This window comes from Budorcas taxicolor, chromosome 3, assembly GCF_023091745.1.
Source record: "Budorcas taxicolor isolate Tak-1 chromosome 3, Takin1.1, whole genome shotgun sequence".
Lineage (NCBI taxonomy): Eukaryota > Metazoa > Chordata > Mammalia > Artiodactyla > Bovidae > Budorcas > Budorcas taxicolor.
This window is the reverse complement of record NC_068912.1, coordinates 87600604-87618026: the sequence shown is the minus strand read 5'-3', so window position 1 is coordinate 87618026 and position 17423 is coordinate 87600604. Positions and strand designations below refer to the sequence as shown.

Genomic DNA, 17423 nt, shown 5'->3' with positions numbered 1-17423 from the left:
ACCAAATTACCTTGGGTTTCCACTCACCACTCATGCAGCAATTCCTCTTAACAACAAAAACCAAAGAGGTTTTACTAACTTTTTTTTTAACTCAGCAACATGTACTTACAATGTCCAAATCTGGCCTTTTTTCTTCTTTTTTTAAAATTTTAGTTGAAAGAAGTCTATTTTTATTTTATCAGCTAAATTATTTGGGGAACAAGAAATAGATTAAACAAAAACAGGACTGAAAGTAAGAAAGTGAAAGTCGCTCAGTCACGTCCAGCTATTCGCAAATCCACGGACTGTACACAGTCTATGGAATTCTCCAGGCCAGAATACTGGAATGGGTAGCCGTTCCCTTCTTCATGGGATCTTCCCAACCCAGGGATTGAACCTAGGTCTCCCACATTGCAGGCAGATTCTTTACCAGTTGAGCCACCAGGGCAAGCTTCAGCAATTGGCAGTAACCAGATCAAAGAGCATTTAATGGAATACTAAAGTCTAACACAAAATGTATTTTTTAAAACACCAATTTGTTCCTTTCAAATATAATGCTGACACTTCTGATTCAGGTCAAGAGAGAGGGAAAGGGACTTATCTTCTCACTGAAAACAACTGAAAGAACAGAATATAAAGACCTAAATAGACATTTTTCCAAAGAAGACATACAGATGGCCAACGAGCACATGAAAAGATGCTCAACACTGCTAATTATTATTGCTGTTGTTCACTCAGTCAGGTCCAACTCTTTGCCACCTCGTGGACTGCAGCATGCCAGGCCTCCCTGCCCGTCACCATCTCCCAAAGTTTGCCCAAGTTCAAGACCATTGAATTGGTGCTGCCATCCAGCCATCTCATCCTCTGACACCTTCCTCCCCTTCTACCCTCAATCTTTCCCTGCATCAGGGACTTTCCAATGAGTCAGCTGTTCACATCAGATGGCCAAAATACTGCAGCTTCAGTATCAGCACAAGCTGGAATCAAGATTGCCAGGAGAAATATCAATAACCTTAGATATGCAGATGACACCACCTTTATGGCAGAAAGTGAAGAGGAACTAAAGAGCCTCTTGATGAAAGTGAAAGAGGAGAGTGAATAAGTTGGCTGAAAACTCAACATTCAGAAAACGAAGATCATGGCATCCGGTCCCATCACTTCATGGCAAATAGACGGGGAAACAGTGGAAACAGCGGCTAACTTTATTTTTCTGGGCTCCAAAATCACTGCAGATGGTGACTGCAGCCATGAAATTAAAAGACGCTTACTCCTTGGAAGGAAAGTTATGACCAATCTAGATAGCATATTCAAAAGCAGAGACATTATTTTGCCAACAAAGGTCCGTCTAGTCAAGGCTATGGTTTTTCCAGTGGTCATGTATGGATGCAAGAGTTGGATGGTGAAGAAAGCTGGGTGCCAAAGAATTGATGCTTTTTCACTGTGGTGTTGGAGAAGACTCTTGAGAGTCCCTTAGACTGCAAGGAGATCCAACCAGTCTATCCTAAAGGAAATTAGTCCTCGGTGTTCATTGGAAGGACTGATGTTGAAGCTGAAATTTCAATACTTTGGCCATCTGATGCAAAGAACTGACTCATTTGAAAAGACCCTGATGCTTGGAAAGATTGAGGGCAGGAGGAGAAGGGGACGACAGAGGATGAGATGGTTGGATGGCATCACCAACTCAATACATATGGGTTTGGGTGGACTCCGGGAGCCGGTGATGGTCAGGGAGGCCTGGAGTGCTGCCGTTCATGGGGTCACAAAGAGTCGGACACGACTGAGTGACTGAACTGAAAACAAAGGTTTCATCATATGGACATCAGGCAATGAACAACAGTCATCCCTGAGAGACAGAGAGAAAACAGATAAAGGAAACTTATGACCACCCCAACCTTCTGCCTGGAGAGTTTGCAGGCTACTACGCAAACAGGTAAAACCTAGCACAGCCCAACAGTCCTCCTAAATCAAAGAGATAAAGCTGGGAATTCAAGGATATTAAAGTAGTTATTACATTGAATATGTGTTAAATTTTAAAGGAAAGTTTGAGCATGTTATATAGAGGCAAAGAATATAATTTTTCAAAAGATCGACGTTGAATTTCTAGATAAGAAAACTACTAATACAATGTCTTAAATAAAAATTACCCTGGATGATACTAACAGCAAATTAGACATTGTAGAAATAAAGACTTATGAACCTGAAATAACAATAAAACCCATCGAAAATGGAATGCAGAGAGAAAATAAACTGTAAGAAATGCATAAAGCATCAATGAGGTGTGGAATAACTCAAATGGAGTAAATGGACTCCAAGAAGAGTGGGAAGGGAGCGCACACAGGAAAAAACACTTGAAAAATAATGGCCAGAATTTTCTAGAGAATGGCAAGGAGAGATAAGAAAGACTTCTGCAGTGATCAGTGCAGAGAAATAGAGGAAAACAATAGAATTTAAGACTAGAGATCTCTTCAAGAAAATTAGAGATACCAAGGGAATATTTCATACAAAGATGAGCTCAATAAAAGACAGAAATGGTATGGACCTAACAGAAGCAGAAGATATTAAGAAGAGGTGGCAAGAATATACAGAAGAACTATACAAAAAAGATCTTCACAACCCAGATAATCATGATGATATGATCACTCACCTAGAGCCAGACATCATGGAATGTGAAGTCAAGTGGGCTTTAGGAAGCATCACTATGAACAAAGCTAGTGGTGATGGAATTCCAGTTGAGCTATTCCAAATCCTGGAAGATGATGCTGTCAAAGTGCTGCACTCAGTATGCCAGCAAATTTGGAAAACTCAGCAGTGGCCTCAGGACTGGAAAAGGTCAGCTTTCATTCCAATTCCAAAGAAAGGCAATGCCAAAGAATGCTCAAACTACCGCACAATTGCACGCATTTCACACGCTAGTAATGTTCAAAATTCTCCAAGCCAGGCTTCAGCAATACATGAACCATGAACTTCCAGATGTTCAAGCTGGTTTTAGAAAAGGCAGAGGAACCAGAGATCAAATTGCCAACATCAGTTGGATCATCAAAAAACCAAGAGAGTTCCAGAAAAACATCCCTTTCTGCCTGATTGACTATACCAGAGCCTTTGACTGTGTGGATCACAACAAACTGTGGAAAATTCTTAAAGAGATGGGAATACCAGACAACCTGACCTGCCTCTTGAGAAAGCTGTATGCAGGTCAGAAAGCAATAGTTAGAATTGGACATGGAACAACAGACTGGTTCCAAACAGGGAAAGGAGTACGTCAAGGGTGTATATTGTCACCCTGCTTATTTAACTTATATGCAGAGTACATCATGAGAAACGCTAGGCTGGATGAAGCCCAAGAGATTAGGAGATTAGTCCTGGAATCAAGATTGCCGGGAAAAATATCAATAACCTCAGATAGGCAGATGACACCACCCTTATGGCAGAAAGCAAAGAAGAACTAAAGAGCCTCTTGATGAAAGTCAAAGAGGAGAGTGAAAAAGTTGGCTTAAAACTCAACATTCAGAAATCTAAGATCATGGCATCTGGCCCCATCACTTCATGGGAAATAGATGGGGAAACAATGGAAACAGTGACAGACTTTATTTTGGGAGGCTCCAAAATCACTGCATGTAATGACTGCAGCCATGAAATTAAAAGACACTTGCTCCTTGGAAGAAAAGCTATGACCAACCTAGACAGCATATTAAAAAGCAGAGACATTACTTTGCCAACAAAGAACAAAGGTCTGTCTAGTCAAGGCTATGGTTTTTCCAGTAGTCACATCTGGGTGTGAGAGTGGGACTGTAAAGAAAGCTGAGCGCCGAAGAATTGGTGCTTTTGAACTGTGGTGCTGGAGAAGACCTTTGAGAGTACCTTGGACTGCAAGGAGATCCAACCAGTTGATCCTAAAGGAAATCAGTCCTGAATATTCATTGGAAGGACTGATGCTGAAGCTGAAACTCCAATACTTTGGCCACCTGATGTGAAGAACTGATTCATCTGAAAAGACCCTGATGCTGGGAAAGACTGAAGGTGGGAGGAGAAGGGGACAACAGGAGATGAGATAGTTGGATGGCATCACCGACACAATGGACATGAGTATGAATAAACTCCAGGAGTTGTTGATGGGAGGCCTGGTGTGCTACAGTCCATGCGGTCTCAAAGAGTCGGACATGACTGAGCAACTAAAGTGACTGACTGACTGAAAATTTTCCAAATTTGAGGAAAATTGTAAACCTTCAAATCAAGAGGTTGAACAAATCACACACACTGGAAACACAAAGAAAATTACTCCAAGGTATAGAAAATTTCTTAAAACCAATGAAAGAGAAAATCTTAAATTTGACACCTTAGATTAAATATACACATTCCTTGAAAAACACAAATTACCAGAGCTTTCTCAAGAAGAAATAAAGAACCTTATACACGATCTTTAAATTGAATTTGTAGTTGAAAACCTTCCCACAGTGAAAGTTCCAGAACCAAAAGGCTTCACTGGGGAATTCTACTAAACATTTAAAGAAGAAATAACAATTCTATAGAAACTCTTTCAGGAAATTAAAAAGGAATACTTTGCAACCCATTCCTTAAGACCAGCATCACCTGATAACGAAGACAGAAAAAAAAAGGATAATTACAAAAAGACTACAAAATAATAACCCTCATGAGTATAGATACAAAAATTCTTAATATTTTAGGAAATCTAACTCAACAATATGTTAAAAAGACAATACATCATGACCAAGTGACATTTGTCCCAGGAATGTAAGGCTGAATAAAAATTCATACATCAAAGTAATTCACCCTAACTGAAAAAACACCACATGATCATCTCAGAAGATACAGAAAAAGCATTTGATAAAATCCAACAACCAGGAGCCTCCCTGGTGGCTCCGTGATAAGGAATTCATCTGCCAACACAGGAGACGGGGTCAATACCTTATCCAGAAGGATCCCAGACGCCAAGGATCAACAACGCCTGCATGCCCCAACTCCTGAGCCTGTGCTCCAGAGCCCGGGAGCCGCAACCACTGGCCTGGGCTCCAGAGCCCGGGAGCCGCAACTACTGAGGTCTGCAGGCCCTAGAGCCCGTGCTCTGCAACAGAAGCAGCCACTGCAATGAGAAGCCACACACTGCAACGAGAGAACAGCCAGCCCTTGTTCACTGCAACTAGAATCAAACAATGAAGATCCAACACAGCCCCCAAAAAGGTCAAAAACCAATCTTTAAAAACACTCAGTAAACTAAGATATTTACAGGTATCTATATCCAACAGTATGTTTGCTGGTAAATGATATACTTTCCTCCTAAGATCAGACCAAGGAAAAGATGTCCACTCCCACCACTTCTATCAACATTATACTGGAGATGTTGGTGAGTGTGACTGAATTGAGTAAATATGTACATAACTAAATAAATAAATGGCATCCAGATAAGAAATATAGATCATCTTTATGATAACATGACTATCTATCCAAAATATCCAAAGAAATCTACAAACCAAACAAACAAAAACTATTAGAATGAGCTTAAGGTGGCAGAATACAAGAGCAATACACAAAAGCAATTTTATTTCTCCATACTAGCAAGTGAGAGAAGCCAGACCCATACACAGGAAAAAACACTGCTCTCCTCCAAAACACATACTCTATGATTCCAGCTTTATAACATTAACCATAGAAAATGCAGACTTATTTATAATTACAGAGAAATCAGAGGTTGAAGAGGTAAAGAGGGGCAAGAGGAGGAATTACAAAGTTTGGGGGACAATTAAAATGCTCACTATTGTGATTGTGTTGCTGATTTCATAAATATACACTAAGTCCAAACATATGCACAGTTTAAATATGTCCAATTTACTGTGTATAAACTACACATTAAGATATTTTTTTAAAGATACTAAAAAGAGACAACCAAACACAATGTGTAAACTGAGATTAGATCCTACTTTGAAAGAAAAAAATTAGCCTTAGAAGACAATTGGAACTACTGGGATAATCTGAATATGAATTTGCTTTTAGGTTCTTTTAGGTAGGTAGTGCTTCTTTTCTTAGTTGACAAAGATGTGGTTATGGAGGCAAGTATCTTATAACTGAAATACTTGCTGAATACTCTCTTCATCATGAATGAAACTTCCAAATTCTATAATAAAATTACCTACATACATACACACAGGACATAAATCTGATATACTAAAAATGGCAGCAATCTTTGTGTAAAGTAGTGGTTATAAATGTGCCATAAATTTTTTTTTTTCAGTTTTCTTTAGTGTTTCAAAATCTTCATAATAAAAATTGCATCTTCTGCTTTGGCAGGCAGGTTCTTCACCAGCTGAGCCACTGGGGAAGCCCAATAAAAGTTGAAGGTAAAAATACATAAATCTAATTCAGTCTAGGTTAATATACTATTATCTGGAAAGATGCTTCAGAACATCAATTTTCATAAATAGTATTATCTATATATCAAACTATTTGAATACTACTCAACATTTTTACATACTTTATACATTCTGCCCTTGCATTATTAATGTATAATCTGAATAAAGAGCATGCTAAGCAAGCGTTAACTTCTAGTTAACCCTTTTTGAATTACTACCGATTCTAAATCAGTAGAGTCGAAGCTGATATTGTATATAATAGTTTAACATTAATAACAAGATATTTTCTAGTTTTCTTCTCCTTTGAACCTAGATGAAAAGTGGTAAAATATTTTAGGCCTGGAAATCATTTTAAAATTAGTATTTGGGTAGCTAGGAAGATTCTTCATTGGCTAGGTGGTATGTGAGTTACGGACACAGCATAAAATTCAATCCCTGACCTCACAGAGGTTGTAATCTAGTTGGGGCTGGGGGGAAAGTACTTTAGTAAGACTATTAAAGGACAGTAAAACATGGCCTTTTATTAAGTGCCATATACTGTATGAATTTTAAAAAAGAAAGTATATCCACAAGTAGCAAAATAGTTCAGAAAGGCAATTATGCACACCATTTGGGCAGATGCAGAAAAAAAAACTTAAGATTTCAAATATGAAAGTGTACTTAAGGTTTATATATAGAATGTCTTCTACCAGAAGTCCAAACTGCAAAAACAACGTACTCTTTTCATTACTCTAGGGGACCAGTTTCAGTCACTGACCAACCACACTCCCTTTTTATAAGTACACTCTACAGCCTAAATTTGGGGCATAGGCCTAGACTGCCATGTTTGTCCCTTTTGAGTCTGACCTCTGAATTATTTATTATTCATTCATACATTAAATATTTAATAAGTGCCTGCTACATACCATACCACATACCTTTCTGAATGCCAAGGATACCACAGAAAACAAACCAGACAAAAATCACTACCTAATTTGCAAAAATAGTAATGCTTAAAATATGGCAGTATACACAAATATAAATAAATCGAAAGGAATATACACCAAAGCATTCACAGTGGTTATGTGGAGTGGCAGGATGATGGCTGCAAGGATTCAGCATTTCCATCTTCTGTATTTCTGTGCTATTTACATTTTTACAGAATGTGTGACTACTGTTGTAAGCCCCGAGCCAATAAAGCCAACTGTATTTGTAATTTCCATTGGTTTCCATGCACGTCAATAAACTCCTACATACTGTAGACCAAACCCTGCAAATTACCACTTCCCACAATTTCTCCAGGCACCTTCCCCACCCTTTCTTCACCAACTCCTAGGTTCCAGACCCACGGATTTACTTACACCTCTCAGCGGAAAGAAAGAAAAAAACCTCTCATCTCTGTCTGCGCATCTATTTACACTGCTTAGCTCTGCTCACATGTCAAGCAAACTCCTGCTCATCACTCTCGACTTCTGTGAAATGTAAAGTGTTCTACTGACACAGAAGGTATAAGCAAAAGCCCGACACCATACCTATTACACATACAAGCAAAAGCACTATCATTTATATCACCGACAAGTGTCACTTAGAACAGAAACAGTGCCTGATAGTTTGTAATCCCTGCTTTATCCTTAAGAATGGGTAAAGAATGGGAGAAGGAGTCTATCTATACATTTTCAAAGAGCCAATGACTAGACTTCACAGAGCAGAATCCAGGCTTACATATCCTCTTCAAAGAACAGCAGCAGGTCAACAAACGTAGCTGGCAAACTTCTAGGATTATTAAATTAATGATGCGAGAAAATTAAACAATTTGGATTGTTAGCCTCTAAGAACATTTCAGATCCTTAATTCTTTAAGTACCATCTCAGAATGTGCAAGTACAGCCCTCACTGGCACTCACAGCTGAAGCCTAGAAGACAGTTTTAACAACTCTGCTGAAAATGACTATTTCTTCTCTAGTTTCTATGGCAACAGCTGTTCGATCGGCAAAAATAGGACATGTACTTTAAAATAATCATTCAAGCAAAGTACACACATGATGGAAGGCTTAAAAAAATAATAATAAATTGGAAGGCAACAGACTTGGTTCTTAGGCTTCCAAATGTCAGCGTACACCCTTTCACCACAGCTGAGAATGATGGATATGAACCCAAATCCTTTTAGTGAGGATTTGGTTGCACTGGTTGGCATCAATATAGCTGATCAATCCCTGAATTCTCAATGAAGTATTTTCATTTCCCTGGACTAAAATTTCTCATGCACACTGTAACTGTTGTTCCACTTTACACAAGCAAGAGGCATTATTTAAAGAGCACAAAAAGTGATTTCTGCAGACAAGTTCATGAAGAAATTGTTTCAATACGCTACAGCTGTTCAGACAAGGAATTTCCTATTTTTCACTGGGGTTTAGGTAGGAAAACTTTTCTCGACTTTAAGAGTGAGGAAGTAAAAGAGGTTTGAGTCTCAAGATGCCTAAAGCGGTTGGAATCGGTTTTCCACGGGAGAAGATGTCACTGTGAAGCACATGATACTACATTAGAAACACAGCTTTTAAAAAGGGAGCCCTACACGAGAAGGCTGGGAGAGGGGTTATCTCGCCGGAAAATACAGCCACCTGTCTATTTGCAACTCCCGCGCTGCACGGTAGCGCCCTGGAGTCCCTGCAATTCACACCAAAAGGGGACCAGGCGGGAGAAGGAGGCTTTACTCCCACGTCCTCCTTTCCCCCTCGCCCCTCTTCCCCGACTCCACACGCCGCCCCCTCTATTCCCGCCCGGGCGCTCTGTCGTCCTCCTCCACCCCAGGCCTCGCCATCCCCACCCCGCCGGGTCCACAGGGTCCTCGCTCCGCACCCCAGCGCTCCCCACAGCTCTCTCCGCCCCAACTCCAGTACTCTGTCCCTTCCCCGGGGCCCGGCCCACTCAATAGCGAAGGCGTCCCCACCAGGACAGACCCCAGCAGTAGCAAAAGCGAAGAGTCCGCCGACCCGACCTCTGCGCACGCGCACACCCCGCCAGAGAAGCCCGGCCTCTTCACTTCCTGCCCCCGGCAAGGACCGGGACGCCTTTTGCTCCGCCCACACCGGGCAGTCAACACACTCGCCCAGATTCGTCCTCCCAGAGGGCCGGGGTCCCGTGTGAACTATGGCGCTCTAGTGCCCCCGCGTGGCTGGAGGAGGGACGTGACTATGGGCTAGGCCGCTGGCCTAGGAACATCTTCACTAGCGTGATCCAGGCAAGGGTGTGCCCGCTGCAGATATGGCCTGCTGAGCTGGCCGGAAAGAAAAGTGATTCGAAGGCTACCATAACGCTAAGGTTTCTTGGTTCAGAAGTTGCACTGATAGAAGCAGTCTTCAGAGTGTGAGAACTGTCTGCTTCCACGTGGCACGTTTTAAGGAAGATGAGGGATAACCTGCAGCATCTGGACGTTAGTTGAAAATAGCTGGCTACAAAGTGATGTATGTGTATAGTAGACTTCAGGATACCAGATAGTGATATGATACTTTAATTACAAATTTAGTCTGTTATATTTATATCTTTGCACAGTGAAGAACATCTTAAAGGATAGAAACACTGTTTTTAGGTATCACTTTTAGAACATTTTAAAATAATTTTTTCTTTTATCTTGCTTGTCTGTATTTTGTAGTTTGCCTTTTGTTTCAAAGGATCTATGTTGGCATATCTCTGACCACTGGTTCCCTGAAAATTGAAGTGGCAGTTCCCTGAATCTTTACAGATTTATCTCCCACCCTCCGAAGAGCATGTTTCCTACCAAGGTTTCCAACACACTAGCCACCTCTTGCTCATTCTGCCTGATTAGCATCATGTCATCAGTGAAACAGGTATGGTGTTCTGGCGGATGTCCGAGTGGTCCAGATTCTGTATCATGTGGGTCACAGAGCTGACACGATGTCTGTGATCAGGACTCCTACATGGTTAGGTCTGCAGTAGTCTGTAAGCCATCCTCCTGGTTTCTGAAGGGGGCTGACAGGCAAACCAAATGGAAACGTGGCCGTTTAAGGAGCACCCATTCCTGCATCCTTTAGGCTGCTCGTGGTAGCATCCATTCCACCGTCACCTCCACATCCCCTTGGATGAAATATTGGTTTTAATTTATTTTTTCAACTTGATAGAGAAGGGATAGTTTCAAAGGTGTTCACTTGGACTTCCCCACATGAAAAATAAAGGCCAAGAACTTAATGTGCAGGCTTGCTCCAACTGCCCAATTTATATTCCCAATTATGAATTCAACAGTCTGGGGAAATGGGTGGGTCTGTAGGCCCAGGATCACTGTAAGCTCTGTTATCAAGGACTCTGCTCATTATCTGACACTCAGAAGTCCCCTTTCTTCCAGAGGAGCCATGATAGTACTTTGTATTTCTGGGTAACAAGATCCTTTCAAATCCTGAGAAATATCTGGATGTTCCTCTTTCCCCAGTATACTTGTCCCAGTGTTTCAGGGTCCTTCTTCCTAGGGACCTAGCCACCTCCTCAGGTCAATGGGTTCCATGGTCTGGGTCTGAAAATTTACTCAGATGTGAGAATTAAGCAAGGAACATGATTTTTTATTTGGATAACTACACTGAGACTCCTCTTCATCCATTCTTGTGTTTTTCTGGTCATAGATATTAAGCAGAAATCAGTTGGTTTCCCATTTATAGAACGTAATATAATGTAACCTAAAATATTTTCTGAATGATTAGGCCCAGGGAGCTTTTACAAACACATGCATATGTCCTTCTTGTGGTAAGGACCACCAAGGTGACTGTGGTCCCAACAGTTCTGAATAACCCATCCTTTCCAAGTGTTGACTCTATCAGTCTAGGAAACTGCCATGTGTCTCCATTTATACAGGTCTTCTTTTATGTCCCTCCATAAAGCTTTAGTTTTCTTACATGATGGGTCAAAGCAGTATGTTTTTTAAAGAAACTATAGACTTTGACTTGTCTTAAAATTATAGAATCTCAGAACTGGAAATGATTTAAAATTCATCTCATCACCCCATTCAATCAAACAAGCAAAGGTATGGGTGTATTTTGGTGAGGTTTTTTTTTGGCATGGTGACATCATATTATATGTATGTTCTGTGACTTCAGTTTATCACTTGAATAGCAAGTCTTGGAGAAATTTCTGTGTAGATGCAGATAGATCAAGTTAATTCATTTTAATTGCTGCATAATGTTTTATGGAAATGATATAGCATCATTTAATTTATTATTCCCCTGTTGTGGACATTTAACTTTTCTATTGTTTTGGTCTTACAAAGAACTGAGTTTACAACTTTGCTGCTGCTGCTGCTGCTAAGTCGCTTCAGTCATGTCTGACTCTGTGCGACCCCATAGACGGCAGCCCAACAGGCTCCACCGTCCCTGGGATTCTCCAGGCAAGAACACTGGAGTGGGTTGCCATTTCCTTCTCGTTACAACTTTGCACCCTAACTAAAATCGAAGTTCCTGAGAGTCTAGCGCACACAACCAGCGCCTGCGAAGTCCCCCTCCTCAAAGTCACCACTAGGTGGCACAATGCCTGTCAAAGAAAGGCTTTTTTTAAATTTTTTTGGCTAAGTGTCCTTCAGTTCTGTTCAAAAAGTATTTATCAGATGGGTATTGTATACTAAGCACTGGAATTTTGCAACACCCCAATTTCAACACAATAAAATCATCACTTCAAAAAATACTTGTTGGACTTCCCTGATGCTCCAGTGATTAAGAATCCCCCTGCCAATGCAGGGGATGCTGGTTTGACCTCTGGTCTGGAAGATTCCATATGCTGCAGAGCAACTAAGCGCATGTGCCATAACTACTGAGCCCGCGCTCTGGGTCATCCAAGCTGCAGTTACTGAAGCCTGCATGCGTAGAGCCTGTGCTTCCACAAGAGAAGCCACTGCAATGAGGAGCCCACACGCCACATCTAGAGAATAGCCCCCATTCACTGCAACCAGAGAAAGCCCACGCACAACAACAAAGACCCAGCACAGCCAAAAACCAGTCAATCAACAATATAGTATTTTTAAAAAAAAATACTTATTAAGTGCACACCATATGCTGGGCCCTGTGTAGGTCTGAGGGCTCCAGGGAAAATGAACAATCCCCAGCTTTTCTTCTGGATTCCAACAATTTCCAGAATAAAAGAGGGGTCGTTATAACATGGTACACATTTATTTCTAAGCTCCAGATAATTCTTTACACTTTAGACCAAAAGACCAGGCAGGAGATTCTTGAATAACTTGGATAATATCTTAAATATGCTGTGAGATGTCCATGCTTACATTCTCATGCTCTTGTACATGCTGTCCTTTCTGTGTGGAATGTTATCTAATTTGGGGTTCCCTCAGAAGGATACCCTGAGACAAGAAATCAAATGCAAGTGATTTACTTGGAAGATGATCCCAGGAAGTACCAGTTGAGGTTCAAAGCAGAAAAGTGAGACAGGGAAAGGAAGGGAAGCCAATAAATGATGCATTAACAAACTGGTTACAGATGGAGTCGAAGCGGAGTTTCTCTAATGAGTATGGGGGTACTATGTAACACACACTCAGAATTTTCCCAACTGAAGGATGAATTTGCTTGGTTATTTATCTACCAACTCTATCCAGTCACTGAAGGAAAGTTGTTCCGAGGCTGATTAATTCTCTGCACTTTCAGCCTCTTGCATATGTTTCTGGGAGGTCCAGAAGCCTCAAGCAGAGGCATTCAGATGCTGATTTTTGCAAATATAATGAGCATGTCCAGAAATACACCTGTTGGGCCAGGCAGCAACGTCCAGGGAGGTATAAGTGGGCACCACTAACATCTGCTACAAATGCCTTTTCTACAGCCACCCAGCTAATTCATTCTTTAAAACACAGGGCAGAAATCATCCTCTCTGAAAAGTCCTGCATGCATATGCAGCGAGCCTGGTGAGTTGCTCCACTTTTCTGTGCACCAGCAGCACTTTGTTATATCTTTCCTACTAAGAGATTGTAAGTGGCTCTGAGACCCAGACTGGCTCCTGACTCCAAATCCCAGGATGAAACCACTGACATGCTCCCATACAAGTGAGCCCCTTGGACGTAGAGACACAGCTCCAAGCTCTGCCTCTGTCTTCATATCACTGTTTTCTCTGTGTTTCTGTGTCCTCTATTCTTTTAAGGACACCAGTCATTGGTTTAGGGCCCTCCCTCGGTCAGAATGATCTCCTGTCAAGAGGAGTTGTTGCTGTTTAGTTGCTAGGTTGCATCTGACTCTTTGCAACCCCATGGACTGCAGCATGTCAGGCTTCCCTATCCTTCACCATCTCTCAGAGTTAACATCACCAAGAGGAGTTAACATCTACAAAGACTATATCCAGTGGAAATTGGAAGGAGAAAACATTCTGTGTGGCTCTTGAATTAGTAGAATAAGAGGCTGAACTGCTGGTGGCCCTGTTGCTCCAGATGAGGAGGAAGCTGCCCCAGAAAATGATGCCAAGTCATGAGCATAATAAAGATATAAAGAGAGAAACAGAAACCTGACATTATTTGAGCCCTTGGATCCAGCCGCATGTGAAGCTAACACTTCCTCTTCACCTTCAAGTTACATGAATTAACAAATTCCTTTTGCTTAACTAGTTTGAGTCACTAACACCAGCAACTGAAATAGTTCTTACTTACTAATACAATCAAGTACTACACATCTAATTTCTTCCTTGATGGATCTGCTTTCCCTTCTCTTCTTATACCTGACAAAGTCCTATTTATCCTTAGATCTCAGTTCAAACTTTCTGGAGTAGACCTTCCCTAAACTTCCCCTACTTCCACCCTGGATTACATCAGTTCTACCAGATGGATGTTCTCATAGCCTGGCATTCCTTTGTCATAACGCTTATATCACATCATTGTAATTGTTTAATTTATTCCCCTATCCTAAGGTTGCTTCCCTGGTTGTCGTTGCTCATTCACTAAGTCATGTCTAACTCTTTGCGACCCCATGACGGCAGCACACCAGACTTCCCCGTCCTTCACTGTCTTCTGAAGTTTGCTCTCTCATGTCCATTGAGTCGGTGATGCCCTCCAATCATCTCATTCTTTGTCGCCCCCTTCTCCCTCTGGTGGCTCAGTGGTAAAGAGTCCGCCTGCCAGTGCAGGAGAGGTGGGTTTGATCCCTGGGGAGGGAAGATCCCCTGAAGAAGGAAATGGCAACCCACTTTAGTACTCTTGCCTGGGAAATCCCATGGACAGAGGAGCCTGGTGGGCTACAGTCTATGGAGTTGCAGAGTCAGACACGATTTGGCAACTAAACAACAACAATCCTAACACTTCCTCTGTACTGAAATGTAAGACCTTTGAGAACAGAAAAAAATCTGTTTATTGCTATATTCCAGTTTCTAGCATAGTGATGAAAAGTAGTAGGTGATCATTGTCTGTTTATTCACAACTTCAATCTTCATCTGTTTTTCGAAGTATGGTACAATAGACTATGACCAATTATAAGTCATAGCGACTTCATGTGTGTGTCTGTGTGTTTGTGTGGCTACTGGAAAACTGTAATATGTCCTGATTAATTTTTAGTATAGAAACTACTAATTGCTTTAACTTAGGGATTTCTTAATAAAATCATCATAATAATTTTTTGAAAACTCCCAAGCTGATCAAAGGGAATAATTTGAAAAGGATAATTATACTCATGGAGGATGAAGATTACGGCTTTAATAATACTGAGCAGTCTGATGAGACTTAAAGAAAGGAAGAGCTCAGTTTGCAGTTCTTGAGGCATTTTCTGAAGATCTGAATTTAAATCTAAATAATCCATGACCTTAAATGGGCTTCTTTTAAATAACTTTTGCTTTTTTCCCTGATTGTTGAAACAAATTATAATCATCATAGAAAATTTGGAATACACATAGAAGTACAGGTGGAGAAAATGAGAAGCCCCCTTATCCTCACTGATGAATCTTTGTGTTTTATTTCTCTGCATATCTGTAACCAGATATCAGTTCAGATCCTGGCTCTTGTCCCCAGGGACATTCCTGGCCTTACTTTCTCAGGATCCCCCCTCCAGCATTCCTGATTTCACTTCTCATGTGTGTCCCCTTCTTATCTCACAGAAGCAGAGAGATGCCTTTTCCTTGATTTCCACACTTACATAACCAACTCACCCTAAAAATCTGGGGGTAAAGACAAAGAGAAATTTTATATCACAATTCCATATTCATCATTCATTCATTCATTCCTCTTAAAAATGGAATATTAGAACTTCCATTCCTTAGTCAAATCACACACTAATAGTCTGGATGAAGTTGGAAAGTACCCCCCCAAAATTCATGCCCACCTGGAACTTGTACATGTTCTCTTATTTGGAAGTAAGCTCTTCATAGATGCAATCAAGTAAAGATGAAGTCATACTAAACTGCAGCACAGCCCAATCCAATGCCTGGTGTCTCATAAGCAGAGAAAAATTTGGACACAGACACACACACAGAAGAGAGGCTTCCCAGGTGGCAGTAGTGGTAAAGAATCCACCCACCAACGTAGGAGACACGAGAGATGTGGGTTCAGTTCCTGAGTGGGGAAGATCCCCTTGTGTAGGAAACGGCACCCCACTTCTGTATTCTTGCCTGGAAAATTCCATGGGCAGAGAAGCCTGGTGGGCTACAGTCCACAGGCTCACAAGGAGTCAGACACAGCTGAGCACAACACAGCACACAGAGGAAAGACAGGCGTGGGAAGGAGGCAGAGGTTGGAATTATGCTGCCATAAGCCAAAAGCACTGCAGATGGTGACTGCAGCCATGAAACTAAAAGACGCTTACTCCTTGGAAGGAAAGTTATGACCAACCTAGAGAGCATATTGAAAAGCAGAGACATTGCTTTGCCAACAAAGGTCCGTCTAGTCAAGGCTATGGTTTCTCCTGTGGTCATGTATGGATGTGAGAGTTGGACTGTGAAGAAGGCTGAGCGCTGAAGAATTGATGGTTTTGAACTGTGGTGTTGGAGAAGACTCTTGAGAGTCCCTTGGGCTGCAAGAAGATCCAACCAGTCCATTCTGAAGGAGATCAGCCCTGGGATTTCTTTGGAAAGAATGATGCTAAAGCTGAAGCTCCAGTACTTTGGCCACCTCCTGCGAAGAGTTGACTCATTGGAAAAGACTCTAGTGCTGGGAGGGATTGGGGGCAGGAGGAGAAGGGGACGACAGAGGATGAGATGGCTGGATGGCATCACTGACTTGATGAACGTGACTCTGAGTGAACTCCGGGAGTTGGTGATGGACAGGGAGGCCTGGCGTGCTGTGATTCATGGGGTCACAAAGAGTAGGACCCAACTGAGCAACAGAACTGAACTGAAGCTAAGAAACCAAGAAGAATGCAAGGAAGAGAATGCAAGGAAAGCTGCTTCACTAGAGGCTTCAGAGAGAATGTGGCCCAGCTGACACCTTGATTTTAGTCTCTAGCCTCTAGAACTGTGAGAAATTTACTTTGTATTATTTTAAGCCACTACACTTATTGTGCATAATTACGGCAACCCCAGGAAACATTAGGTCAGCCCCATGCTGAGTGATCTCCTCTCTCACTTCTCCACCCTCTCTACCCCACACCCACCCCCTGCTTCCACTCAACACCCCCCAAATTTCCTCCCACTTCTTTGTGCAAAGCAATTTAGTTTCTTTCTCCAGTCCTGGGAGCAAGGGTTTAGTCACTCACTCATGTCAGACTCTTTTCGACCCCATAGATTGTAGCCCACGGGGCTCCTCTGCCCAGGAGATTCTTCAGGCAAGAGTACTCAAGTGGGTTGCCATTCTATTCTCCAGGGAATCTTCCCGACCCAGGGATCAATCCCTGGTCTCCTGCATAGCAGGTGGATTCTTTACTAGCTGACCTTATCCTTTGCTTCACCAAGTAGGAGGTGGGATGGAGGGATTCCCTTTCTCCCGCCCCAGCAGACCATTCAAAGAAAACCAGTGAACCTCCCTGGTGGTCCAGTGGCTAAGACTCTGTGCTTCCACTGCAAGGGGCATGGATTTGATTCCTGGTCAGAGAAGGTCTGCGTTGCCAGGCAGTGGGGCTGAAAGAGAAAAATTAGTCAAAAAAAAAGCTAAGTGAAGTAATGACTGATTTCTACACTGATAAAAATTATACTATTGCTCTTG

General features: G+C 41.8%; 1 protein-coding gene across 1 annotated transcript in view; it reads right to left on the bottom strand.

The window, feature by feature from the left end:
- OMA1 (OMA1 zinc metallopeptidase) overlaps positions 1–9306 on the bottom strand; it is a 61472-nt gene extending 52166 nt beyond the window's left edge. The window contains exon 1 of the mRNA XM_052637800.1: positions 9277–9306. The gene's annotated coding sequence lies outside the window, so the exon portion shown is untranslated. The remainder of the gene's footprint in view (positions 1–9276) is intronic.
- Positions 9307–17423: the final 8117 nt, after the last annotated feature.